The sequence below is a fragment of the Rhinolophus ferrumequinum genome, chromosome X (genome assembly GCF_004115265.2).
Source record: "Rhinolophus ferrumequinum isolate MPI-CBG mRhiFer1 chromosome X, mRhiFer1_v1.p, whole genome shotgun sequence".
NCBI classification, from domain to species: domain Eukaryota; kingdom Metazoa; phylum Chordata; class Mammalia; order Chiroptera; family Rhinolophidae; genus Rhinolophus; species Rhinolophus ferrumequinum.
Genome location: NC_046284.1, coordinates 104761299 through 104775147, shown reverse-complemented (window position 1 = coordinate 104775147; position 13849 = coordinate 104761299).

Sequence of the window (13849 nt, the reverse complement as noted above, 5' to 3'; positions counted from 1 at the left end):
AATTATGACATGTAACTTATAAAAATCTATACAATTAAATTAAATTTGAAATAAATTTTAAAAAACATGAATACAAGTAGACTCAAAATTTTAAAAAAATAATTAGCTCATGAAATAGAGTCATCCTTTTGTTCTCAGGTTTCCAGCAGCCAGTCTGCAAAGGGGAAGTGGTCATTTTACCCAGATAACATTGTCCATACATTAAGAACAAAACAATTGCTTATGGGAAGCAAAACTATGCATGGAACTCAAACTAGACGTGATCCCCCGAGTGTTTGTTCAGATCCTGGGAAAAGCAGACACTAAGACAGGGTTAAACAAGGTAGAAATGTATTTGGGGAAACGTCTATGAGGAAAAGTGGGGAGGGAGCTGAAAGAGGCTTGGAGACCACAATGCAATTTGGACCCCTGTGCAGGAGCGATGGAAGGGAAAAAAGTTGGGTAGGAAAAGTTTTAGACTGCAGTGCAATTTTAAGAAAGTTTCAGCAAGGTGGATGGGGAGTCCTTGAGCCAATGGGGACTTGCTCATAATGGGGAGTTGCTCATTAGAGAAGTCCTGTACCTTACAGGGGTACCCCCTGCTTCACACCACCATTGGCTAGAAGCAACCTGTGGAAGTGCAGTGATGGATTCAGAACTCCACAGTTGGGCCCACTGACCAACTATGCTCCCTGCAGTCGGATTTCTGTGAGCAACATTTTCATGGCTGCCACACCCTTACTCTCATTTTGATGGGTCTGAAAAGATGACGACTACTAAATGGAAATGATTTACTTGAACCAAGCCTGAAACTTTATGTACCTTGGAAACTGACACTTCCTAATAATTTTAACCTTCATGACCAGCTGGATTTGCCCTTACTCCAATTATACTGGCAATGAGTTTTATAAATCTTGAAATATGAGAATTCATGCCCCATGGAACTGGCAGTCCAGTGAAGGTTATAGACATGTCAGCAATGAAATATAACAAGGTGAAAGGAAATGTGTGTTTAATAAAGGTATAAACAATGTATTATGGAGGGGAAAGGAGAAATGGGAGATTTCACAAAGAGTTGGCATTTCATAAGGAACTATATAGATAAGTAATGTTCCGGGGCAGATTAGCTGAGAGTAACCCAATTTATTTGCATTTATTGTTTAAAGTAATGAGGGCTAATGAGTTAATGTAGATCTGTAGTTCCCAAGCTTTACTGCACATCAGAATCATCTGTAGGGCTGGTTCAAACACAAATTACTGGATCCACCCCCATCCACAGTTTCTGATTCAGTGGGTCTGGGGATGGAGCCTGAGAATTTGTATTTCTAACAAGTTCCCATTTGCTGCTGACATTACTGGTCTGGGTAGCACACTCGGAGAACCAAGAAAGTAATACTTTTACAAGAATAGTGGGGTTTTTTTTAAGACTATGAGTTACCAAAATAATTGCTCTCGTAGTTCTCTCTAATTAACCTTGAACGTGTCATCATAGGATCATTATTAAGAGCATAGGAGCTTAGGTACTGAGCAAGCCTTGGTTCAAGACTGGAATTCTTGGGCTTGGCTTTCAGTTTATTTCTTTTTGGTTTTCGGATTCATCACCTCCTACACCATCAGCCACTGGCAATCACTTATCAATTTCCGTCCCTATAGTTTTGCCTTTTCCAGAATGTTATATAAATGGATAAGCATAGTGTGTAAAATTTGGAGTCTGGATTCTTTTACGTACCAACATGCATTTGACATTTATCCATGTGATAACAGAAAATATCATGCAACTATCAGTATTTCGTTCATTTGTATTGCTGAGTAGTATCGCAATGTATGTATACACCACACTATATTTAGGATTCATCAGTTGAAGGACATTTTTGTCATTTCCAAATTTTGGCATTATGAATAAAGCTGCTGTAAATATTCAAGAATATAATTATTTTGCTTAAGTAAACATCTAAAAGTATAGAGTTTCTGGGTTGTGTGGCAAGTGTATGTTTAATTTTATAAGAAACTGCCAACTGTTTTCCAAAGTGGCCGTATCATTTTGCATTCCCACAGGAATGCATGAGAATTCCAGTTACTCCACATCTTTGTCAGCATTTAATATTGTCAGTTTATTTTTATTTTTTATTTTAACCATTCTAATAATGGTATGTAGTGGCATTTCATTGTCATTTTAATTTAAATTTCCCTAAGGATTAATGATATTGATATCTATTCGTGTGACAATTTGCAATCCACATACCTTCTCTGGTGAAATTTTGTTTTAGTGTTTCTAGTATGGATAACTTATGACAGTCTACTCTCAAGTAATATATCACTTTACTTATGGTAGAAGAACCTTAAAATAGTACATTTCCTTTTTCCTGTCCTTTGTGTTATTGTTGTTATACAGTTTAGTTTTACATGTTATAAATACCATTACACATTATTTTTATTTAAACATTCAATTATCTTTTGATTAAATCATGAGAAAACATCATTTTGTATGTATTCACATATTTCCTATTTCTGGTGTTATTCACTCTTTTGTATAGATGCAGATTTCTATGTGGTACTATTCCCTCTTACCTGAAAGACTGCCTTTAAAATTGCATGTCTGATGGTGATGAAGTATTTCATTTTATGTAAGTTTGAATAAGCATTTCACTTTTATTATTGAAATATATTTTTACTGGTTATACCCTTCAAGGTTGATTATTATTTCCTTTCAGTGCTTTAACGATATTGTTCCACTGTCTTCTGATTTGTACTGTTTGCAACAATCTGCTGTAATTCTTACATTTGTTTCTCTCTGCAAAATGCATTTCCGTCTCTTTAACATTGCTTGCAAGTAATTTGATTACAACGTGTCTTGGTGAAGTTTTCTTCATTTTTGTTCCCTTGAAGTTTGATCCTTTTAAACTTGCTTTTAAGCTTTGTTAAGCAGGACCAGAGGAGCCTTTGATCTAGGTCTTACCTTGCCCCTTAAGTGAGCTGATACCCTTCTGAACAGTTCACCTGATAATTCTCATATTATGTTTTCTACTCAGGCTGGTGAGAACACCATTCCTGGTCCATTTGAGCCCTGGAAAATATTTCTGCCTTCTTTCCTTGGTTTCAGGTAGCTTTCTCACATGCATGTTCTGACAAATACTCAGATGAGACTCAGTGAGGGGAGACCTTCTGCAGCTCTTCAGAGCTTTCTCTCAATGCAACTCTCCTCCTTTACTCTGCCCTGTGAACTCCAGACACCTTGATCTTCCGAAATTCCCAAGTCCATCTGCGTAACTCAGGGATATTGCTGGGCTCACCCTGGCTTTCACCACTCTGCACTTGGTCTGAAAACTCTCTCCAGGTATTATGCTGGGTTATCATAGAACTCACTTAATTTTTCCTCCTCTTTCAGAGACCAGTGTCCTCCACTTCCTGTTGTCCAACATCCGAAAACTATTTTTTCTACTCCTTTAGTTGTTTAAGGCAAAAAAGATAAATCTGGACCTTTTTCTCCATCTCGACTGGAAGCTTGGTTGTTTTTCATTTTGTTTTACTTCATTATTTTCTGTAACACTTGCAGTAATATGTACTTCACTACGGTGTTATAAGGATTGCATAAAATAATGTATGCAAACTATTTGGTATAGTACGTGTAAAAGTAAACTCAATCTCTTCATCTGTATTTTGCCGATCTTAATTAAATCATATTACTTAATAAGGAATTCATATTATTTCCAAGCTATTATTTTAAAAAGCATCAGTAAGTTTCTCCACATTTGGAAATATGAAAATCTGGGGAACTGAAATATGATTTTAAAGTACATTAGACCACAAACTTCATAAATTAATTTATAAATAATGAGATCCACTATTGAATGCTTGTCTCTAAGCAACATATTATTATTATATGAACATATTATATAATCATTGATATTTTTAATATTCATGGAATCTGATTTTTATAAAATTAAGTAAATATTTCCTTAGTCATGTACTTTTTTGTTCCATTGTGTAAGATGGTATAAACTTCTACTATTCTAGATTTTATGTATATATGTGTATTTGTGTGTATATGGACACTTATAATCATTATTAATGTTTTAATTGTCTTTTAGTTCAATAGCCTTACATGAAGAAGGAAAAATATGTTTTAAGATTTTTAGAAAAAGTTAAAATAAGGATAGGACAGATACATTCTACAGAATATCTCTCTGGCTAGTATTTTCCTCATAGTATGCCTTTTGGTGTCCAATGCATGAACTTAATGCAATGTGTGTTTCTCACAACACTTTATTTCAGCCAGTATTCATATGGTAAAATTTATATATTTATTCCCCAAACATAGTATAACCTTTTTATTTTCAACAAAAAGATATGCAGGATATATTTTGCATTATTTTCCAAATGTAATTGGTATACCATCAGAATCACATATGTAGTAATTTGGAAAAGGACATATAGTTTCAATAAAGGTAATGTACACATTGGATGTTGTAGGTGATAAGAGAAGCATCACAGTATTACCACAAACATGTCGTTATTTATTCATTCTACCATATATTTTTATTTTTATTTTTTTTCTCTTTTTTTTTAATTTATTGGGGTGACAATTGTTAGTAAAATTACATAGATTTCAGGTGTACAATTCTGCATTACATCATCTATAAATCCCATTGTGTGTTCACCACCCAGAGTCAGTTCTCCTTCCATCACCATATATTTGATCCCCCTTACCCTCATCTCCCACCCCCCACCCCCCTTACCCTCTGGTAACCAGTAAACTATTGTCTGTGTCTATGAGTTTTGTTTGTTTGTTTGTGTTTTGTGCTTTTTTTTTCCTTAGACATTTATCATTTCTATCCCTCACACTGTGGACACCCTGCCCCCCCATCCACTATCGCTCTGACATCGCACCGAGCCATCCCATTTCCACTATCTCCACTCCCAATGCTGTACTCTGCCTATTGTAAATGTATACATACCTACATATATATATATATATATATATATATATATATATATATATAATATTATAGTTGGCATTCATTATTGTTCAGCTTCAGGTGTACAGTGCAGTGATCAGGCATCTACATCTTCCCTGAGATGGTCTCCCAAATGGGACATGTGTCTATCAGATACCCTACAAAATCTTTACAACATTATTGATTACGTTCCCCAGATTAATTTTCAAAACCCCGTGGCCATCTTGTGGTTACTGATTGTTTTCTAATACCCTCACCTTCCCCCTTACCCCCACCCCCCCGCCCATCTAGCAACACTCAATTTTTCCTCTGTCTCCAAAACTGTTTCTGATTAGTTCATTAACTTATTCTTTTCTTTAGATTCCACATATAAGTGAGATCATATGGTACTTATCTTTCTCTGTCTGACTTATTTCACTTAACATAATGTTCTCTAGGTCCATCCATGTTGTCGCAAATGGTAAGATTTCTTTCTTCTTTATGGCTGCGTAATACTCCATTGTATAAATGTACCACAGTTTCTTAATCCAGTCATCTACCGATGGGCATTTTGGTTGTTTCCATGTCTTAGCTATTGTGTATAGTGCTGCAATAAACATAGGAGTGCATAAAGATTTTTGAATTGGAGTTTTGGATTTCTCCGGATAGATACCTAGGAGTGGAATTACTGGATCACAGGGTAGTTCCATTTTCAGATTTCTGATATACCTCCATACTGTTTTCCATAGTGGCTGCACCAATCTGCAATCCCACCAACAGTGCACAAGCGTTCCCTTTTCTCCACATCCGCGCCAGCACTTGTTGTTTGTTGATTTATTGATGATAGCCATTTTGACTGGGGTGTATTCTACCGTATTTTTTATCTATTTTTTTTTTTACATTTAAAAGTGATAACAATCATTTTCCCTTTTAAGATGATACATTGCTATGTATATATAGACACTTTCACTGCGCTTCTGTTACACTTTAATAACTTGTTTTAGGTTTTGGGGTGATGAGAAATATATTTCCCATTTCAAACAACGGAAAATCAGCTCTTTATTAGCATTCTCGCTTAGAACTTCTCATTTCACGAACAAATTACTGATGTTACGGGAGATATGTGTATTACTTAGTAGAAGAAAGGGCTATAAAGATTCAGAGCCTTGTTAAGGCAAGAGATCTGAACATTATTAACAATTGTGCTACTGCTGACTCTCATGAATTTTGTGGGAAGCTGTACTTTTTCTTTTTTCCCATAAAATTATTTTAAAAGTATTTTAAAGTTTGTTTTGTTTGTTTTCAAAATAGCTATTCTTATTTTTGTACTATTTTTTGTTTTAAGAAAAGCTAGTCTGAGATGATGCTGGAGAGACCGGAAACCAAGAGAAACTGATTGAAGAATCCAAGTAACTTTTGGTAAATTCCAGCAGTTTTATAAAAATATGTATAATACTAGTGCTTACATATACATATGATATAATTACAATATTAAAGCTATTAAAATGATTAATAAATGGAAAAGAGTAAGAAATGATGTCCTATGTTATTTTCTGGAAGCAATAGGATGACTGTTATTTTCTGGAAGCAATAGTAATTAAAATATTTCTTGTGACTATGTTACTTTACATGAGTTTATCCGCTGCCTTCCCTATTAAATTGCGAGCACACATTGAGTTACTGGTGTTTAGCTTTTGTGTCTCAGGCAACACCTAATATATGAAGTATTCAATATTTTTTATTTGGCTGAATGATTGATTTGACTGTAAATGAATGGATTAGGACATCTCTAGTTCCTCAGTGATCAACTGACTGATTTAGTGTTCCAAAAATTCTACTTTCTCTAAAAGGATTATATACTTCTGAGTTTTTATTTTACTCCATAAAAACATCTCAACTCCCACTCTTAGGTCTTTGCACTTAATGTTGTCTCTCACAGAGCAATCATACACTTCTGTCCATCTGCTTAGTTTACTCACTACTTTTCTACCTGATCAATGTGTCCTCCACTGAGAAGCCTTCATTGGCCACGGTATCTAAAATATCACCCATCACATGCTGACCCAAGACTCTGCTTTTCTTTGAGAGCTACATGAGAATATGATTTGTTCGTGTGTGTGTGTGTGTATGTGTGTGCAACGTATATCACATATTTATAAAATATACATACATGCATTTAATTTGTTTGTTTCCCCAACTAGAATTGACGGTAGCAACAGTTTTTGATGACCACTTTATCCCCAGGGTACAGAAGAGTGAAAGACACAGAGGAGATACTCAATTAATATTTGTTAAGTGAATGAATAGATGTAGTAAGAGGTGGATAATACACTTAATTACCAGAAGCTTCATCATCAAGAGTTTTAGTAATATAGGACACATCTGTTTGCAGTGATATGGCAGACTAACTCTGGAAAACTGCATGTTACAAATCACCTAGTATACTGGGTAAGTATGACCAACGGGTATTTAATTACATAGCTGAGTTCTCAGGAAGCTAAGGGAAATCCCTACGAGCCACACAAAAATAAAGAAGAAGCTAGGAATCAAGTGATACAATGGAGCTGAAACTAAGCTATTCCAGGGATTCTTTGCCTTTTTGAGTCTCCAAGACATTTGCAACTCCACAGCTGGGGAAGGAGGAAAAGATAAGTCCTTGGCTCCTAGCAAGAAGTGGAACAGAAAACAGGCAAAGGTGGAACAAGACCCTTGACCAAGCCAAGATCTACACCTTCAGTGAGTTAGACAAAGGATGAGTTAGACAAAAACCAACGTCCTGTCAAAGGTCAATGATGAGTAAAAAATATCTATCTAGGTTTGGGTTCTGGGAAGAAAATTTTAAAAAGTTTCCACTGAGATTTCACAATTTCATTACTGCTGTCACTTACGATATTAGTTCTGTATTTGCAACCCACATACTCCATAAAACTCCATGCCATAAAATTAACTTAAAGACATTCTGAGTTGGTAGTAATTTGGGCCACCTCACAAAGGTAAATGCATTGTCTTTCTGGAAGAAGGAAATCTTAAAAAAGGACTCACAGGCTGTTTTCATAGAAAGATTCCCTAAATGGAAGCTCAGGATTCAAAATTACACAGCAGAAAAAGATACAAGGTACCATAAGGAAAAGTGAGGGGGGAAGAAAAAGACAGATTTTGATGATGACCAAGAAATTGAGATATTAAAATTAGCAGGTAAAGATAATAAAATAAGTATGTGTAAAATGTTTAATGAAATAAAAATGACTTTGAACTTTCTAAAGATGATTATCACATTTGGGAATCACAACAGAAAAATATACAAAATAATATCCTATATTGATTAGGGATATAAAATATAAGAATAAGAAAATGAAAAACATAACCACTACATTCAGGATAGTGATACCTCTGTGAAGGAAGTGGAGGCAGGGAAAAGAGAGAGTAATGTATTCTCAAATAATATCTTGACAGAGATATAATTTGTATTTTAGGAGAACTGATGTCAAAGGCCAGTAGTACTATTTCCCAGTTGATCAGGCATAATTTTAAAAGGTATTTGTGATACATATTTTGGAATTGCATTCACTTATTAGGAAATTTAGATCATGGACAAAATATGCAAACTTTTCTAACAGAGGAATTTGGAATTGCACAATGATTTTAGTTATCTTAGTTTTACACTCTTTCTCAGTTGACTGGATACAGTATGTTATGGGTCTCGGCTATTCAGTTACCATATCTTTTTGCACAATTCCAATCTTCACGCCCACCTTCATTTTTTTTTTTTTTATAGGACTTTATTGGGGAACAGTGTGTACTTCCGGGACTTTATTCCAAGTCAAGTTGTTGTCCTTTCAATCTTAGTTGTGGAGGGTGCCGATCAACTTCAAGTTGTTGTCCTTTCAGTCTTAGTTGTGGAGGGCGCAGCTCAGCTCCAGGTCCAGTTGCCGTTTCTAGTTACAGGGGGCGCAGCCCACTATCCCTTGCAGGAGTAGAACCGGCAACCCTGTGGTTGAGAGGATGCACTCCAACCAACTGAGCCATCCAAGAGCTCAGTGGCAGCTCAGCTCAAGGTGCCGTGTTCATTCTTAGTTGCAGGGGGCGCTGCCCACCATCCCTTGCAGGACTTGAGGAATCGAACTGGCAACCTTGTGGTTGAGAGCCCACCGGCCCATGTGGGAATCGAACCGGCAGCCTTTGGAGTTAGGAGCATGGAGCTCTAACCGCCTGAGCCACCGGGCCGGCCCCATGCCCACCTTCATTTTAAGACCATAAATGATATCCAGGTAGACAAAACACAATCAAGTGGCATAATAACGATCCTAAATAAGATTTGTGTAACTTGGAATTGGTGAGAACCTGTAAATGCAAAGGGAGCTCTAATAGAGCAACTTCAATATTTCATGCATATTTGACTTGAAGATAGAATGAAAATAAGATTTATTGGGTGGCAGATGGGTCTGTATATCAGCTCATATTGGAACCAAGGCTCTCAAACATAGGTGTATATTAATATCATTTGGGAAACTTTAAAACATACAGATGCCTGGCCCCCATCCCAGAGAATGTTGACTGGATTGGTTTAGGGTAGAGCCTGGGCAATGATAATTGTTAAAAATTTCCCATGTGATTCTAATTTTCAACCAGGAGTTGAGAGCAGCTTTCCTTGAGCAAAATGGCCTGGACATGGCACATGTGTCTCCATGATACCCTGAGAATGAAGCTGCAGTTTCAGGATCAATACAGCACTCTGAGTGGTCATTGTCAGCTATTGCTGTGATTAGCCTGGAAATAGTTTGAAATCCATTTGTTATCCCTGCCCAAAAACTACAGGAATGCTTTTAGATTGAGGTAAAAAAAAAAAAAAAAAATTAAGAATATTGGAATATTCTCACCCCATTATATTCAGGACGCATCCATTCACATGAGTTTAAGTAACCTTATTTCAGATGTCTGGACATTCTAGGACTCAGTATGGTTTTTATTTTTTATTAAATTTATTGGGATAACATTGGTTAATAACATTATATAAGTTTCAAGTATACAATTCTGTAATATATCATCTGCATAGAGCATTGTGTGTTCACCACCCAAAGTCTACTTCTTTTGTAACCATATATTGACCCCCTTTACCCAATTCCACCTTCCCCCACCCCGTGCCCCTCTGGTAACCACCCATACTCTTATATGTGGATGGATCTTGAGTGTATCACGCTAAGTGAAATAAGTCAGGCAGAAAAGGACAAGAACCATATGATATCACTCATATGTGGGATATAAAACAGGAAGCAGCAAACAAATAAAACAAACTTACCATATGTTTTTTAAAACACTCTCTTAAAAAGTTAATTTTCTGCTATGGATGATAAAATCTTAGGGTGAAAATAAGGATAGAGAACTGAGATTAAAAAAAGAACATGAAAACAATGGCAGTGTACTCTATGTATGTGTGTGTGTGTTTACCTTTTCTAAATTAAATAATAAAGACAGCACCATAATAAGTTAAATCTCAGTGTCGTTTACCAAAAACAAATGAATAATTATCTATACTGTAAATTTAGTTTGTCATTCTGTACCTAAATAAAATGATCTATTTCCTTATAGAGTGGGGAATAATGGAGGTGAAAAAAGATACAGGTAAATTAAGGAAGAAGTGTTTTGCCTTTTGAAAAAAAAATCCTTAGTTCTGAATAAGACTTTTCTCACTATTTTAAATACTATATTCTATACAATTTTATCCCCATGCATATTCATTTATTCAATTAATGTTAAAAATTAATGTTAAAAATTAACAACTTTTACTTAAATGAAACAAAAGGGCCTAATGAATACAAAGTTATTGGACTATATAGCAGAAATATACATAATATATTTTATTTTAGGTTTACCAGCTTCTGAATATACAAACTCTGTGACTGACAAAACACAATCCTATGTTTATACTTCTGCCAAAAAAGGGAAGTGAATATTGTAGCATATATCAAGATCTATGCTGTCCAATATGGTAGCCCTCAGCTACATATGGCTGTTTACATTGACCTTAATTTAAAAATCAGTTTATCATTAGCACTAGCCACATTTCCAGTGCTCAATAGCTTCATGTGGCTCATGGCTACTGTCTTGGACAGCTCAGATATAAATCATTTCCATCATCACAGAAAGTTATATTGGACAGCACTAAATAATTCAAACCCTTCTGATGCTAGCATTTAGCACATTATTCATTGTGTTATTTTGAGGCAAAATAAGTCAATTTATTTTTTCTCTTTATGGTAATTGCCTAAGTTATCTTCTTCATCGGTATGTACAGAATCACCATAAGTATTTTCTTGATTAAAATAATGTGAATACTAGGATTAAAAGTAGACATGTTAATGTCCGATACTGATTTTACATACTTTCAGAAATCCTAGAAGTATCGTGTTCCAAGAACTTTAACATAATAGTATTAGATAGTTTTTAAAAACTAAAAATGGCTGCTAGCTCCTATTTTTTGTTTTTTCCCATTTCCAAGCCCCTTCCTAATCCTTATCAAATGCTTTGCTCTTCAAGCTCTAATATTTTTAACAGTTAGATGACATTTCTATAAAATGCCCTGTTCTAATACTAGTTTCAGAGAGTGAATTGCCAAATTAAATTCCTGTCCATAATAAAAGTAACTACTTTGTATTGAGTGATTCCAATGTAACAGACATAATCATTGAATATATTATCTCATTTAATCTTCATAACATTGTTATTTTCCTTTAAAATGAGAAAACACAGACTCAGAAAGGCTAAATAACTCACATGAGATCGCATAGCCTGCCTTTTCTAACTCAGAATCCCTTGAGTCTAACCATTATGACATATAAACACTTTTAAGATGGCTTTGAAATCTAGCTACAAAATGTAAGCATCAACTCTTTGATTCACTAATTGAAGTAACTAATGACTACAGTTCATTTCATTCATTCCTTCAGTCGTATTTATGGAGTGTCTATTACATGCTAGGCATTGAATGAGCTCTGGGTGTACAGTTGTGGGCAAAACAGATGAAGTTCCTGCCCTCGTAGATCTGTAGAAACTGAAGTTTCAGGGCAAAGAAACTTGATTAGACATGCTCAATCATCTACAAAAGACTCAGAAAGAGAAATAGGTATCAGCTTCTGAGATCCACCAATTAGTTGCTGGGCAATTTTGTCAATTCCAACAACTTGAGAGCATCCATTATTCCACCACTCAGTCATGCATCAGTAGGGTGAGTATAGAACATGTTATAGACTAATGAGGACCTGGCATACTATTATTATTTCAGAGCAATGTGATTCAAAAAATAGAACCATTGAAACCTTGGGTAAAAGAAACAAAATCAAGGACAAATTCTCATCCGATTTAAAGATTAAAAGAAAACTTAAGGACCAGAGATTTTCAAACTGTTTGCAACTTTTTTTAGAACTTTAGATTGTTTTATTCCTCTAAATTGATCAAAGTTACTCCGAAGGGATAATGATCAAAATGACTTTTATGCATATTTCTAATGTCAGAAAAACAGACACACGATTAAGCTGACATGTTTAATTTAGGATGTAAAAGTTTTCTAGGTGATAATAGTCTGAAGAATTTAAAAAAGAAAAGCTTTGATTTTAGATTATTTGGGAGAGAGACTAATCATTTAGCATAATAATTTGTTGCAAGTATGCATTTCTCTAATTTTAAGAACAAAACACACATTTATATAATAGTTGCCAGAATAACTGAATTCTTTTTCTACTTTAATAATGCAATTCCTGTTGACTCACTTTGTTTTAAAATATTTTGTAAGTCATTAAAGCAAATCCAGGAAGAAGACAAGAAAATAATACCAGCAAAATGCATCACCTTGATTCATATATTTATAAACACTCTTCCTTGGGGAAATGCATTGCTGTAATAAAATACTTGTATGAACATTATATCTGCAATAGGAATAATTCAAGAATGCAGTTATACTCTTAGATGGAAAGACTGTGACATATACTGTAATCAAAATTTTCTCATCAAATCAAGATCTAAATATTTATGAATGAGGATTTATGTAGCATCTGCCAGTAAATGTGCACTCTAATATATTTTCATCCCTCAAAATTTGAAGAAAAATATGGAAAAAATCTTTGGTAATATTTCTGCAAAGTGAGATCAATTCATTGACACATTAGTCTACAAAGCAAAGTAATCATGCATTATTCAAAGAATTTAGCCATATTCTATGAGACTTGTCTCCTCCAGGTTTATATATAAATAACATGATTGATTTTTTTTTTGAGTAATCTGGAAATAAAATTTAAAAGAATCACTCTTTATTTTAGTAGGTGGAAAGCAGTAATTTCCAGTAATTTGTTCCTAGGAAAAGGTACTGATCACATATTTTGACCTAACTACAGTGTCACATAATGTGATGAGCACAGAAATGCTGAGGCATTATCCCTATTTCCAAAAAAATTTACTTGAATAAAATAGATATAGCTAAAACAGAACTCTGCAAAAGCTACAGGAAGAAATTGTCTAAATTCTATTTATTTACCAAAGAACTCTAACTGAATTAACAAACGCAAATAACCCTAGCATCTTATAAAAACAATCCCAATGAATTATTTCTGAGTGAAGAAATTCATTTGTTTGTTTAAACATTCAATTAATATTCTGGCTAAGCTAATTGATAGCTGTGTTTTTAAGTAAATGCTCATAATACGACTATGTACTGTGTTTACGTTTGTCAGATTCTTTAAGAATAACAATTTCCTAACTTTCACCCTGGACAAAACCAGCTTTCATACACTCATATCCACCAATGATTTTTTTTTTTTAATTTAACTAGAAACATTCTTCTCTGAAGCAGCCAGAAACAAGTGACAAGACAGTTAGTTAATCAAAAAAGTCCAATACAGAGGAAATAACAACAATAATAACTATATGTGTAGTATACATGTATGTAT